Below are 15,297 nucleotides of genomic sequence, written 5' to 3' on the forward strand. Positions count from 1 at the left end.
TAATTTTGACTAAACTATCCCTTTAATATTTTTTTCAAAATAAAATGATCAAAAATTACTATTTTTTCTCACCAGTAAGTTACAATGTTCTCTGCCTGTGTCTGTTTTTTACCTGTCTGATTACAGTACTGTACTGTCTTTCTAAGGGTACAATGTATAACGTATAAGCTGTATTATAACATGCAAATATTACCTAAATAACATAAGATATTGTTGTTTACACTTAGTCCCATCCCCTCTCCAAACTGTCACGTTTTACAAATGCAAATATTCCAAAATCCAAACTTTTTCCGCTCCCAAGCAGTTTGGATGAAGGGTTTACAACCTGTATTATTTTTTCAGGTATACACTATAGTAAGAAATTGCCGTGGTAACTAAAACATTTGGCTTTTGTTCCTGATTTAATATTAAAGGGACATTATACACTCATTTTTTCTTTGCATAAATGTTTTGTAGATGATCTATTTATAAAGCCCATAAAGGTTTTTTTTTTTAAATAAATGTATAGTTTTGCTTATTTTTAAATAACATTGCTCTGATTTTCAGACTCCTAACCAAGCCCCAAAGTTTTATGTGAATACCGTCAGCTACCTTCTCCAGCTTGCTCCTGTTTGTGTAAAGGGTCTTTTCATATGCGGGGGGAGGGTCTTATTTCCCACTTGCAGTGGGCTTTCCAACTACCTTTTCAACAGAGCTAAACTGAAAGCTTCTAAGTAAGTTTTTAAACAGTTTTATACTGGATTTTTATATCAGTATCTGTGCATCTTATTCTTTATAGTAGTGTCTATTACATGCAGTTATATGAAAATTAATGTATACTGTCCCTTTAAGAGCTTGTAGCTTTTCTCCACTGACTTGAAAACTTTACTGCAGTACAGAGTAAACAAGAGGATTGCAGTAAGTAGTGATACAATTTCATTGTTTGGTTTGCCCCACTTACTGTTATTTTGGCGTTTATTCTAACAGGGCTACTCCAACCAATATATATGTGTATGTAGTGTGTGTAGCAATAATTCACTGTATAACGTTTATAAGGAAAAAAAACTAAATATGAGCATTTTATTTTTAAACCAGACTCTGAAGGAGATAAAGCCAGTGACCAATCCGAATCAGTACAAGATGTAACCATCCAATCACCATTCACTTCCTCTTTAGGAGCAAGAATGAACACACAGAGAATTTTATTTGTAAGACTGTTTTGTCACTAATAATACAGAGCACATTATTTTTACACCTGATTTTTGGTGATTTTTACACCTGATTTTTGTTGTTTTAAAAGATAGATAATCCCTTTATTACCCATTCCCCAGTTTTGCATAACTAACACTGTTATATAAATACACTTTTTACCTCTGTGATTACCTTGTATCTAAGCTTCTGCAAACTGCCCCCTTATTTCAGTTACTAACACCCTCTAGTGGTGAAAAACTGTCAAAACGCATCCAGATTAGAGGCGGCCTTCAAGGACTAAGAAATTAGAATATAAGCCTACCTAGGTTTAGCTTTCAACTAAGAATACCAAGAAAACAAAGCAAAATTGGTGATAAAAATAAATTGGAAAGTTGTTTAAAATTGCATGCCGTATTTGAATCATAAAAGTTTATTTTGGACGTGACTGTCCCTTTAAACATGTGCAATAATATGTGTGTTACAATAGGACTGGCATTTTGTTTACCACTGGCATGACGGATGCCTGTTTAATAAGTAAAGTATTTTATAGGTCCCGCTCAAGTGAGATCAGTCTCTCCAATTCTATGCTTTTAAGATTTTTTTTTCTCTGTAGAAACAAAAGATGGAGAGGCAATTGTCACTGAATTCCTTGAAGTTTTAGTATATTTTAAATTAGAGTCTTAAGAGATAATGAATCAAGAACCAGCATTTAAGAAGCCAAGTAGCTATTATATAGTAAAATTAATCTGTAAGCCTGCAGTATATGAGGATACTGAACAGGAAACAAAATATTCAAATGGTATTTATTAGGATATGGCTCCCACTACTGGACAACATTAATAAACCACAAAGACACAACCAGCATGGGCTCACATTCTAATCCATTAGACTTTTTGTGCAAATTACCTTGCACGGCTCTAAAGAGGGGTTTTAAATTCAGTTGTTTATTCGATTGGCAAACCTTTAAATAAGCAACAAAAGAATTCATGGAATAATAACAACTGCTACACTTTGCTTGGGACAATTTGACACACTTTTCCAACCCATTTGAAAACTATTTTTATTTTATTTTTCAAAGGATTTGGGACTTTTTCTAATTCACCAGACTTGACCTCTTCTAACCCCCCCCCCCCCCCTGTTTTAGCATAATTTCTTGGTGTGTTGCATGACAGTTTTCTTTTTCAATGTACAAATTGTTTGTGCTTGCATAGCTCTCATGATAATAAAATGATTGTTTTGAGATTTAATAAAATAAAAAAAGTTAAAATGTAGCTTAAACCACATTTGAAACTTATACCTACAAATTAAATAAATAGAATGTTTAAATTCAATTCCAGTGAACTGCTCAGACAATTAGACATGTTCATTAAAATAAATTACACTACTGTGTGTTTAACCCCCCCCCCCCCCCACACACACACACACACAAAAGGAATTAAACACACAGTAGAAGTGCTGTTCGGGAACCGCAGAGCACTGCTGGTCCAGATTGGAACCCTCCACTGATCCAATCGAGTTGCAGGACTCAGAATAGCAGCAGTTTCAGCTCAGTGTTTGCAAACGACACTTCTACTGAGCGCTTAACCCCTTTGTGTAGTAGTGTAGGGTTGATAGTCTTAAAATGGCATGCTCTAACAGAAAGAGAGCAGGCAATTATTCAAATATTATGACGCCTTTAGGAAAAAATTTGTTACACAGTATGGCACGTGATCTCAACCTTAAAGGGACAGTATACACTCATTTTCATATAACTGCATGTAATAGACACTACTATAACGAATAAGATGCACAGATACTGATATAAAAATTCAGTATAAAACTGTTTAAAAACGTACTTAGAAGCTCTCAGTTTAGCTCTATTGTAGTTGAAAAGCCCACTACAAGTGGGAAATAAGACCCTCCCCCCTTCTTTTGCATATGAAAAGACCCTTTACACAAACAGGAGCGAGTTGGAGAAGGTAGCTGACGGTATTCTCATAAGACTTTGGGGCTTGGTTAGGAGTCTGAAAATCAGAGCAATGTTATTTAAAAATAAGCAAAACTATACATTTAAAAAAAAAAACTTTATGGGCTTTATAAATAGATCATCTACAAAACATTTCTGCAAAGAAAAAAATGAGTGTATAATGTCCCTTTAATGTTTTTGTGCTGAAATTCTGGTGAATTGACATTGGACCATAGTAACAGCAGTTCGTATGCTGAAATAATTCCTCGATGGGAAAATACTCTGAAAAGGAAATTGTAAGATTTCTATAAAAGGCTGCAAATTGTCTAATCGGGAACATACTATAACAAACAATTGTTTTGAACAGTACACAAATGTACGTGTAGTCCTAATTGGCCTTATCTAATGATATATCTGCAGAAAATCACTATTAAAGTCACATGAAACACAGAAGCCTGATGAAACAGACAGCAGTCTGAGAAACGCGTTGCTTGTTCTTTTAATATCTAGTGTCATGAGACACTGAGATTGTTATTTTATTAATACAATTTGGTTTTATGTAAACCTCTTTGTGAGTCTGAGCTCTGTCAGTCCGGCAAGACGTTGGAGAAACCAGTTTCCTTGCAGTGTCAGTGAGCTGGGACACTGAGATCCCAGTCTGTTTGATTTAGCACAATTCGGTGCTTCTCCACTTGTGAGTACCTTTTTGATAACCTAACAAATCTCTTTCACCAACTGTATTACACCAGGAGGCGCCTTTGTCTTTTTGTGATTTTTTCACAGAGAAAACTTGCTCTTTGAAAGACAGATTATTTCATGATTCAGATAGAGAATACAATTTTAAACAAATTTCCAATTTACTCCTATTATCTAATTTGCTTCATTCTCTTGATATCTCTCTTTTTTTTTTTTTTAAAGCATATCTAAATAGGCTCAGTAGATCATCATCTAGATGCTTCGTGTGATTGGCTCACCCATGTGCATTGCTTTTTCTTTAACAAAGGATATCAGAAGAATGAAGCAAATAAAATAATAGAAGTAAATTGGAAAGTTGTTTAAAATTGTATTCTTAAAGGGACACTAAACCCAAAATGTGTCTCTCATGGTAGAGCAGCAATTTTAAGCAACTTTCTAATGTAATCCTATTATCAATTTTTTCTTCGTTCTCTTGTTATCTTTATTTGAAAAATAAGGCATCTAAGCTAAGGAGCCAGCCAATTTTTGGTTCAGGCCCTGGACAGCACCACCAATCAGCAAGCACAACCCAGGTTGTGAACCAAAAATGGGCCAGCTTCTAAACTTACATTCTTGCTTTTTAAATAAAGATAGCAAGAGAGTGAAAAAAAAATTGATAATAGGAGTAGATTAGAAAGTTGCTTAAAATTGCATGCTCTATATGAATCACGAAAGATAAAATTTGGGTTCAGTGTCCCTTTAATCTGAATCATAAAAGAAAAATGTTGGGTTTCATGTCCCTTTAAAGTCTATGAAGATTTTTGTAGATACGTTTTTCTAAACAATTGGAAACGAGCCTTATCTTTTAAGGGGTTTAAATCACACTGCACGGTCGTTTGTATATGACTAACAGATTCCATTATATAATAACTGCAAGAGAAATAACATTTAGTCTAGGGATGCACCGATACCGATACTAGTATCGGTACCGATACCAAGTATTTGCATGAGTACTTGTACTCGTGCAAATGCACCGATACCTAAACAGATACCTCTACTTCCTACCCATATGCTATCTTGTGGCGTTTTTTCACACTGCATGTTCCCATTTCATTTTAAACTGGAGTGGAGACTAAACTAAAAATTGTTTACTACTGTTCTGACAATACAAACTGCTGTTATTTGTATTATTGTAGGAGAGATCACTGTACCTCGTTCAGACAAACCCCTGAAGTACTGGGCAGTTAATAAACTGATTTCCAGCTCTGGCTAAAATGGCCCAAAAATATCTTTCTGCCCCATGCAGTAGTGTGGAAAGTGAAAGACTGTTCAACTTAGAGTCGAACCGCCATACACATGTCAGATTGATGTTATATAACAGCCCTACAACCCAATTGTATCACCCCTTTAAATGTAATATTTTATTGTAATATTTTTTATTTATAAACATGTTTAGTGAACTTTTTTATTATTTCATAATGTCTTTTGAATTACAGCCCTTTATAATTATAAAGAAGGAATCTTAAATAATTAGTCTGTATTGTGCTTGATAAACTGTCACATGACATTAAAAAAAAGTATCGGTAATTGGTATCGGCGAGTATTTGAAAACAAGTATCGGTACTTGTACTCAGTCATAAAAAAATGGTATCGGTGCAACCCTAATTTAGTCCTTGTGCACAGATCCCCCTACTCAAAATATTAAAATAAGGTTACAATTGAACTTTTTATCTAAATTCAAGAAAAAGCATTTTAAAATAACAAACTTTTGTTTGAGAAAATAAAAACTAACATTTTTGTCACCACACTCACTTTACCCTTCCTAGCAGTTAAGCAGGCAAAGAGAATGACTGGGGGGCGGAGCTAAGGGAGGAGCTATATAGACAGCTCTGCTGTGGGTGCTCTCTTTGCCACTTCCTTTTAGGAAGGAGAATATCCCACAAGTATGGATGAATCCGTGGACTCGATACATCTTACAAGAGAAAAAGCATTTAGCTTGGTATGACACAAACGATAGAAAAAATAAAGGGAAAAACATATCCAAATGTTGAATCACTTGAAGGTGATGTAGCATATCTGTAAAAAGAGAATTAGAAAATATCATAAACTTCTCTATGTATAAAAGGATATGTTAGCTACAAATTTCCTCAGTGGTCACATCCCACTGTAAAGGGACTTTAAGCAGCCAATCAGGATGCTAGTCTAGGACATGTAATGGAGCATGCATCTGGTATGTGCAACACAATTATTTTATTTCTCTCCTCACATTGAAATTACAAGACATTTCTGTTGTGTTGCTATATAACAAAATATCAGCCAAGTTTAAAGGGTTTTGAAACAAATTAAAGAGACAGGAAATTTAAAATAGAACATGCAATTTTAAACAACTTTCCAATTTACTTCTATTATCAAATGTGTTTTGTTCTCTGTATCTTTTGTTGAAAAGGGAGGCAAGCTCAGAAGCAGCACATTTGCAAGAACACTAGATGGCAGCACTGTTTCCTGCCGTGTAGTACTCTAAACACCAGCCTAGGTATCTCCAACAAAGAATATCATGGAAACTAAGCAAATTTGACAATAAAAAGCAAATTGGAAATTTTTTTTTAAAATTGTATGCTCTGTCTGAATCACAAAAGAAAATGTTTGGGTTTCATATCCCTTTAATATCACACACATCTATATTCACATATAAACACACCATCGGCTCGATTTATCAATCAAGGGCAGACAGGGGCGAATAAGTACACTCCAGCTCTCCTCTGGCGGCCAGCAATTTGCTGCCCAAATTTAACATTGCACACAAGCGCTATTTTGCGTTTGAATGCAACCTTGCCCCCTGCCCGCGCACAACCAATCAGATGCGGGCAGGAGCTGTCAAATCTCCCCAGTCAGACAAGACGGGGGAAATTAAAATTGATAAATCCTGATTGCGGGTTCTCTTGTGAGAACCTGCGGTCGAAGGAAGGAGAAGGGCTTTATAAATCGAGCCCCATATATAAAGCTGGGTGCCCCTTTACAATTTAAATACAGACATTTAGTAGAAAATATTAGATACACTCTTGAATATAAAGAACACCCTAATTCTCAGGGCTAGAAGCCAGAGCGCACAGTTTTTGTGAGCTGGATGTATAAGGGCTAGGTGTGAAATCTTTGCTGGGAAGTGGAAGCTTTGCGACTCGCACGGGAGGAGGGCTGGAAGCTACATGCCTTAGGACCCGCTATACAAAAGGAAATTGCTAATTGTTGTCCGTATTATTAGGGAGATTGGAGAGGGGAACAAAGCATTCACAGTTATGTAAATGTGTGGGCTCTGTACAATACAGGAGCAGATGCCTTCATAGCCTAATATGTTAAGTAATCCTTCACCCAAGGCAGGCCTAATTAAACAAAGCCCTGTCAAAGAGACAGCCAGTTCTGGTGTGACTGACGCTTTGTAAATATTGGGAAGATGGCTTCCCTCCCTGCAACCTCTCTTATTCCTTAATATAGCAGCTGGATGATATGATCCTGCCCCCCTCCCTATACCCATTCATCTGTCAAGCTCCTGGCCCACCGGCTCAATGTTACACCAAGCAGCTTTGCAAGCTAAGACGAACAGAACAAAAGCTATGACAAGCCCCTCTGGGAAGATCTGCGTCACGTTGCACTGAATCGGTCGATCCCAAACACAAGGGTCTTTACACTGTGTAGGACTCCTGTACTGATTTTTATCTGGGTCTTGACATTGGTGTACAACACAAGGGCATGCCGCAGAAAACAAGAAATGTTAGGTATCCATAGTGTATACGGCGCAACGGTAATGTGAGTGTCTACTTGGGCAATTGAGAAGGCTCCCAGCAGGTGTGGAATAGCAAACAGGGTTTGTCAGACTGAATTTTACAGGAAGTTGAGAAAGATCATTCAGTATGTTTAAAGCTAGTAGGTTAAAGGGACATAATACTCATATGCTAAATCACTTGAAACTGATGCAGTATAACTGTAAAAAGCAAACAGGAAAATATCACCTGAGCATCTCTATGTAAAAAAGGAAGATATTTTACCTCACAATTTCCTCAGCTCAGCAGAGTAAGTTCTGTGTAAAAAGTTATACTTCAGCTGCTATCCAGCTGCAGGTAAAAAAATAAAAATAAATGAAAAAATGAACAGCAGCCAATCAACATCAACAGTGCTGAGGTCATGAACTCTTTTACTGTGATCTCATGAGATTTCACTTAACTCTCATGAGATTTCATAGTAAATGTCCTTAAACTAAATAGGGAAATAACATGAGAGTGCACGAGGCTCACTCCCTTGCCTGTCCCGGAACAGACATACTGATTTGCTGCTTAAAGTCCATTACAATGGGGTTTGAATACTTTTGAGGTAAACATCTTGTGTATGTATATATATATATATATATATATATATATATATATATACATACACACACACACACACACACACACACACACATACTTGCACTTCAAGCAAAAGATAAAGAATTCCACATGGAAGGCGCCCTCCAATTAAGAGCAATTTATTTATTTTATTCACTACAGGTAACAGTAGTATTTTTTAAATATTAATTCAAAATTTTGGAATCCTGGATTTGTACCTGTATATACCCCAGACAATCGATTAGGCCCTCTTTAGTCCTCATATTGAGGTGCAGCCATATGCCTTTAAAAGGACAGTCAACACCAGAATTATTGTTGTTTAAAAAGATAGATAATCCCTTTATTACCCATTCCCCAGTTTTGCATAACTAACAATGTTATAGAAATACACTTTATACCTCTGTGATTACCTTGTATCTATGCCTCTGCAAACTGCACCCTTATTTCAGTTCTTTTGACAGACTTGCATTTTAGCCAATCAGTGCTATCTCCAGGGTAACTTCACGTGCATGAGCTCAATGTTATCTATATGAAACACATGAATTTATGCCCTCTAGTGGTCAAAATGCATTCAGATTAGAAGTCTTCAAGGTCTAAGAAATTAGCATATGAACCTCCTAGGTTTAGCTTTCAACTAAGAATACCACGAGAACAAAGCTAAATTTGTGATAAAAGTAAATTGGAAAGTTGTTTAAAATTACATTCCATATTTAAATCATGAAAGTTTTTTTGGGACATTTACTGTCCCTTTAAGCAATATTGGGCAAAAAGTCCATGTCTGGTTACTTCAATCTCCCTTTGGGAGACTTCCCTGGGGTCATTTTACAAATACAGAAAGAGAAGTGCTCTCTCAGGAATGAAAAACAGCTCAGTAGTTTGAACTATGGTGATTTACCACCTAGGAGCAGCCTCTTTTAGCCAATTGTGATTTTTATATATATATATATATATATATATATATATATACACACAGAGAGAAATGCACTCACAGGAACGAACAACCAGCTCAATACCATTGTTAGCCTGTTCTATGGCGATTTACCACCTGGGTGCAACTTCTTTTAGCCCAGCAATGCTTTTCACAGATTAGAACTTTCCTGTAGTATATCAGTCTGATCCCGCCTATTACGGTCAGTCCAGCGCCGAAATACCAGGCAATTCCTCTCTGAACAAGGAACACAGCAACCCCAGACGATCGCACCCAGGTGGTAAATCGCCATAGAACAGGCTAACAATGGTATTGAGCTGGTTGTTTGTTCCTGTGAGTGCATTTCTCTCTGTGTGTATTTAGTCTCCCTATGGGAAAAAGGGGAAACCAGACGTGGACTCCTTGCTCAGTGTGCTTAGAGGAATACTGCTACACCTCACTGACGAGGCCCAATGAAGGCCGAAACGATCGTCTGGGGTTGCTTTGTTCCTTGTTCAGAGAGGAATTGCCTGGTATTTCGGTGCTGGACTGACTGTAATAGGCGGGATCAGACTGATATACTACAGGAAAGTTCTACTCTGTGAAAAGCATTGCTGGGCTAAAAGAAGTTGCACCCAGGTGGTAAATCGCCATAGAACAGGCTAACAATGGTATTGAGCTGGTTGTTCGTTCCTGTGAGTGCATTTCTCTCTGTGTGTATTTAGTCTCCCTATGGGAAAAAGGGGAAACCAGACGTGGACTCCTTGCTCAGTGTGCTTAGAGGAATACTGCTACACCTCACTGACGAGGCCCAATGAAGGCCGAAACGATCGTCTGGGGTTGCTTTGTTCCTTGTTCAGAGAGGAATTGCCTGGTATTTCGGTGCTGGACTGACTGTAATAGGCGGGATCAGACTGATATACTACAGGAAAGTTCTACTCTGTGAAAAGCATTGCTGGGCTAAAAGAAGTTGCACCCAGGTGGTAAATCGCCATAGAACAGGCTAACAATGGTATTGAGCTGGTTGTTCGTTCCTGTGAGTGCATTTCTCTCTGTGTGTATTTACTCTGTGTATATATATATATATATATATATATATATATTCCCCTGGAAGAAGCCCACCAATCTACCAAAACCGGAGGGGCGAAACGCGTGAAGAAAAAGGGGCGAATATGTCAACGCGATTGTGATATTGCAAGCTTCAGGTTAGCATGTGAGTGAAAACTTTTACTTGTTATAATCGCGGTATCTGATGTGCACAAAACGTCAAGCACAGTTAGCACACGAGCATGAGCAATAATTAGAGCTCCACTCGTAATCTAGGCCTCTGAAAGGAAAACCTATTACTTATTTTAAGGTACAATGCACTGAAAACTCCATAATTTGATTTGTATTAAAAATAATATAAACGTTAAAGGGTTCCCCCTGCAAAATTTTACATAGCAGAGAGCTCTCAATATTTCTATGGGAGTCAGCTCTCTACACGCAGGGACAACTCATTTAAAAAAAAATAAAAAAAATGTAACGGTTAAATGTATTTTTTCACTGTTTTGGTGGCAAACTTGATCATTGGGCCCCCAGACATCTTTTGGGCCAAGTTTCTTTTAACCTGAATCTCTCACTTCCAGTCCATCTCTTTCCTTTCCTTTTTGTGATAGAAACAAATATTGATGGCAGATAAGAGCCATAGGCCCAGCAAGTCTGCCTGACCTTACCTAACAGTATAAACTTATCTAGTTCGTAGGATAGCCTTATGCTTGTTCCAGGCATTTTTAAAGTCCCCCACAGTGTTTGTGGCTACTACCTCTTGAGGAAGTTTATTCCATAAATCAATCACTCTTTCTGTAAAATAGTGCTTCCTCAAATTACTCCTGAATCTACTACCGTTGAGATCATGATACATTGTTCTTAAATTTTCCATTTTATGTAAAATACCCACAGCCTCAGTTTTACTAAGCCCTTTAACGTACTTGAAAGTTGCTATAATATCACCTTGTTCCCTTCTCTCCTCTAAGCTATACATATTTATGCCATTGAGCCTATCCTGGTAAGTTTTATTTTTTAGACCATGTACCATTTTGGTAGCCCTCCTTTGCACAGATTTGAAGTTTGCTAATATCCTTCTGAAGATATGGCCTCCAGAACTGCACACAATACTCAAGATGAGGCCTAACTAATGATCTATAAAGTGGCATAAGAACCTTTACTATTTCTGCTGCAAATACCTCTACCAATACATCCAAGCATTCTGCTAGCCTTACTCACTGCATTACTACATTGTTTACTAAGTTTTAAATCATCTAAAAAAATTCTGCCACCCCTGTCCCCTGAATTTTCTCCTTTCTCTATACTTTCTTTTCTTGGGGTAAAGTCTCCCTCCTCCCACGCCCTATATCTTTCTAATTAGGGGTCAGTCTACCTCCTCCTATATTTTCCTGATTTGGGGTCAGTCTCCCTCCTCCCTCTCCTATATCTTCATCTTTTAGGGTCAGTGTCCCTCTTCCCTCTGCTATATCTTCATATTTTAGGGTCAGTGTCCCTCTTCCCTCTGCTAAATCTTCATCTTTTAGGGTCAGTCTCCCTCTTCCCTCTCCTATATCTTCATCTTTTGGGGTCAGTCTCCCTCTTCCCTCCTCCTATATCTTCGTCTTTTGGGGTAAGTCTCCCTTCTCCTATATCTACCTCTTTTGTGGCCAGTCTCCCTTTACTCTAGATTGACCTGCCTAAGCTAGAGGCTATATATACACATCACTGTTACATAAAGAAGGTATTAATACTTATTGATTTATTAAGGAGGATGGCAACATCCTGATCCTTGCTGACAATTAGTTTTTTAACTACTAAAATAAATGCACTCTCTTTAAATCTGCTTATAAATAATCCTGAGCTGGCCTGCTGGTGTGTGCTATTCAAGGACACTGACCTGTCCCTGACCACACTGTTTGTGACTTGCACAGTATTTGCAATCTCCCCAGCAGTGGCTCTGGGGGAAGCCTTATTTTATGTTGCTTTTTCGTGCTTTCCCCATCTCACACATTCTCGTACTCCCCCCCCCCAGTTTCCATTCCCCTCCGAATCATCTGCAGCCAATTGTACAACAATAGGCTCTGAGACAGCAGCTTCCAATCTCTTCCTGGAATGGCCCAAGTAATGAGGCCAAATGGTATGCAGGGACCCTGGGGAGCACCCGGCCGGCTCAAAATCTTGTTTCTCTTGGCTTCATGTCTGGGGTTTATTTACAAACTCCAACAGTATTTTGGATTGGCCACAGCTCCAGAAGCAAACTCAAGCTGTGCTTTATCCCATTCATTCTTCTGCCTGCCCCCAGCTCGGTGATAGCCCCCCTTTGGCAGCTTTACGGCCATGTTCTCTTCTCTGGGAGCTATATGGCCTCTCTCCTCTGTTCTGAGAGCATTAAGGCCTCTCTCCTCTGTAACAAGAGCATTAAGGCCTCTCTCCTCTGTAACAAGAGCATTAAGCCCCCTCTCCTCTGGTCTGAGAGCATTAAGGCCTCTCTCCTCTTGTTAGAGCATTAAGGCCTCTCTCCTCTGGTTAGAGCATTAAGGCCTCTCTCCTCTGGTTAGAGCATTAAGGCCTCTCTCCTCTGGTTAGAGCATTAAGGCCTCTCTCCTCTGGTTAGAGCATTAAGGCCTCTCTCCTCTGGTTAGAGCATTAAGGCCTCTCTCCTCTGGTTAGAGCATTAAGGCCTCTCTCCTCTGGTTAGAGCATTAAGGCCTCTCTCCTCTGGTTAGAGCATTAAGGCCTCTCTCCTCTGGTTAGAGCATTAAGGCCTCTCTCCTCTGGTTAGAGCATTAAGGCCTCTCTCCTCTGGTTAGAGCATTAAGGCCTCTCTCCTCTGGTTAGAGCATTAAGGCCTCTCTCCTCTGGTTAGAGCATTAAGGCCTCTCTCCTCTGGTTAGAGCATTAAGGCCTCTCTCCTCTGGTTAGAGCATTAAGGCCTCTCTCCTCTGGTTAGAGCATTAAGGCCTCTCTCCTCTGTTCTGAGAGAATTAAGCCCCCTCTCCTCTGGTCTGAGAGCATTAAGGCCTCTCTCCTCTGGTCTGAGAGCATTAAGGCCTCTCTCCACTGGTTGGAGAGCATTAAGGCCTCTCTCCACTGGTTGGAGAGCATTAAGGCCTCTCTCCGCTGGTCTGAGAGCATTAAGGCCTCTCTCCTCTGGTCTGAGAGCATTAAGGCCTCTCTCCGCTGGTCTGAGAGCATTAAGGCCTCTCTCCGCTGGTCTGAGAGCATTAAGGCCTCCCTCCTCTGGTCTGAGAGCATTAAGCCCCCTCTCCTCTGGTCAGAGCATTAAGGCCTCTCTCCTCTGGTCAGAGCATTAAGGCCTCTCTCCTCTGGTCAGAGCATTAAGGCCTCTCTCCGCTGGTCTGAGAGCATTAAGTCCTCTCTCCTCTGGTCTGAGAGCATTAAGGCCTCTCTCCGCTGGTCTGAGAGCATTAAGGCCTCTCTCCTCTGTTCTGAGAGAATTAAGCCCCTCTCCTCTGGTCTGAGAGCATTAAGGCCTCTCTCCTCTGGTCAGAGCATTAAGGCCTCTCTCCGCTGTTCTGAGAGCATTAAGGCCTCTCTCCTCTGGTCAGAGCATTAAGGCCTCTCTCCGCTGGTCTGAGAGCATTAAGGCCTCTCTCCGCTGGTCTGAGAGCATTAAGGCCTCTCTCTGCTGGTCTGAGAGCATTAAGGCCTCTCTCCGCTGGTCTGAGAGCATTAAGGCCTCTCTCCGCTGGTCTGAGAGCATTAAGGCCTCTCTCCGCTGGTCTGAGAGCATTAAGGCCTCTCTCCTCTGGTCTGAGAGCATTAAGGCCTCTCTCCGCTGGTCTGAGAGCATTAAGGCCTCCCTCCTCTGGTCTGAGAGCATTAAGCCCCCTCTCCTCTGGTCAGAGCATTAAGGCCTCTCTCCTCTGGTCAGAGCATTAAGGCCTCTCTCCGCTGGTCTGAGAGCATTAAGGCCTCTCTCCGCTGGTCTGAGAGCATTAAGGCCTCTCTCTGCTGGTCTGAGAGCATTAAGGCCTCTCTCCGCTGGTCTGAGAGCATTAAGGCCTCTCTCCTCTGGTCTGAGAGCATTAAGTCCTCTCTCCTCTGGTCTGAGAGCATTAAGGCCTCTCTCCTCTGGTCTGAGAGCATTAAGCCCTCTCTCCTCTGGTCAGAGCATTAAGGCCTCTCTCCTCTGCTCTAAGAGCATTAAGGCCTCTCTCCTCTGCTCTAAGAGCATTAAGTCCTCTCTCCTCTGCTCTAAGAGCATTAAGTCCTCTCTCCTCTGCTCTAAGAGCATTAAGTCCTCTCTCCTCTGCTCTAAGAGCATTAAGTCCTCTGGTCTAAGAACATTAAGGCCTCTCTCCTCTGCTCTAAGAGCATTAAGTCCTCTCTCCTCTGCTCTAAGAGCATTAAGTCCTCTCTCCATTCTCTCTTCTCTGTTCTGAGAGCATTCCGGACTCTCTTGCCTTATTTAGGAACAGCATGGTATTTTGTCCTTTCTAAAAGCCCTATGACCTATTCCTCCTGTTTTAAAAGCACTATGGCCTATTCCCCCTGTTCTAAAAGCACTATGGCCTATTCCCACTGTTCTAAAAGCACTATGGCCTATTCCCACTGTTCTAAAAGCCCTATGACCTATTTCCCCTGTTCTAAAAGCGCTATGGCCTATTTCCCCTGTTCTAAAAGCGCTATGGCCCATTTCCCCTGTTCTAAAAGCACTATGGCCTATTACCCCTGTTCTAAAAGCAATATGGCTTATTCCCCCTGTTCTAAAAGCACTATGGCCTATTCCCACAGTTCTAAAAGCAATATGGCTTGTTCCCCCTGTTCTAAAAGCAATATGGCATATCCCCCCTGTTCTAAAAGCACTATGGCCTATTCCCACTGTTCTAAAAGCACTATGGCCTATTCCCACTGTTCTAAAAGCCCTATGACCTATTTCCCCTGTTCTAAAAGCACTATTGCCTATCCCCCCTGTTCTAAAAGCACTATGGCCTATTCCCCCTGTTCTAAAAGCAATATGGCTTATTCCCTGTTCTAAAAGCACTATGGCCTATTCCCACAGTTCTAAAAGCAATATGGCTTGTTCCCCCTGTTCTAAAAGCAATATGGCCTATCCCCCCTGTTCTAAAAGCACTATGACCTACCCCCCCTGTTCTAAAAGCACTATGGCCTATTCCCCCTGTTCTAAAAGTACTATGGCTTATTCCCCCTGTTCTAAAAGTACTATGTCCTAA

The 15,297-nt window shown here is 40.1% G+C and overlaps 1 protein-coding gene across 1 annotated transcript in view; it reads right to left on the reverse strand.

The window, feature by feature from the left end:
- EXD3 (exonuclease 3'-5' domain containing 3) overlaps positions 1–15,297 on the reverse strand; it is an 849,727-nt gene that overhangs the window by 627,215 nt on the left and 207,215 nt on the right. The gene's annotated exons all lie outside the window — the stretch shown is intronic.

This window comes from Bombina bombina, chromosome 12, assembly GCF_027579735.1.
Source record: "Bombina bombina isolate aBomBom1 chromosome 12, aBomBom1.pri, whole genome shotgun sequence".
Classification (NCBI taxonomy): Eukaryota; Metazoa; Chordata; class Amphibia; order Anura; family Bombinatoridae; genus Bombina; species Bombina bombina.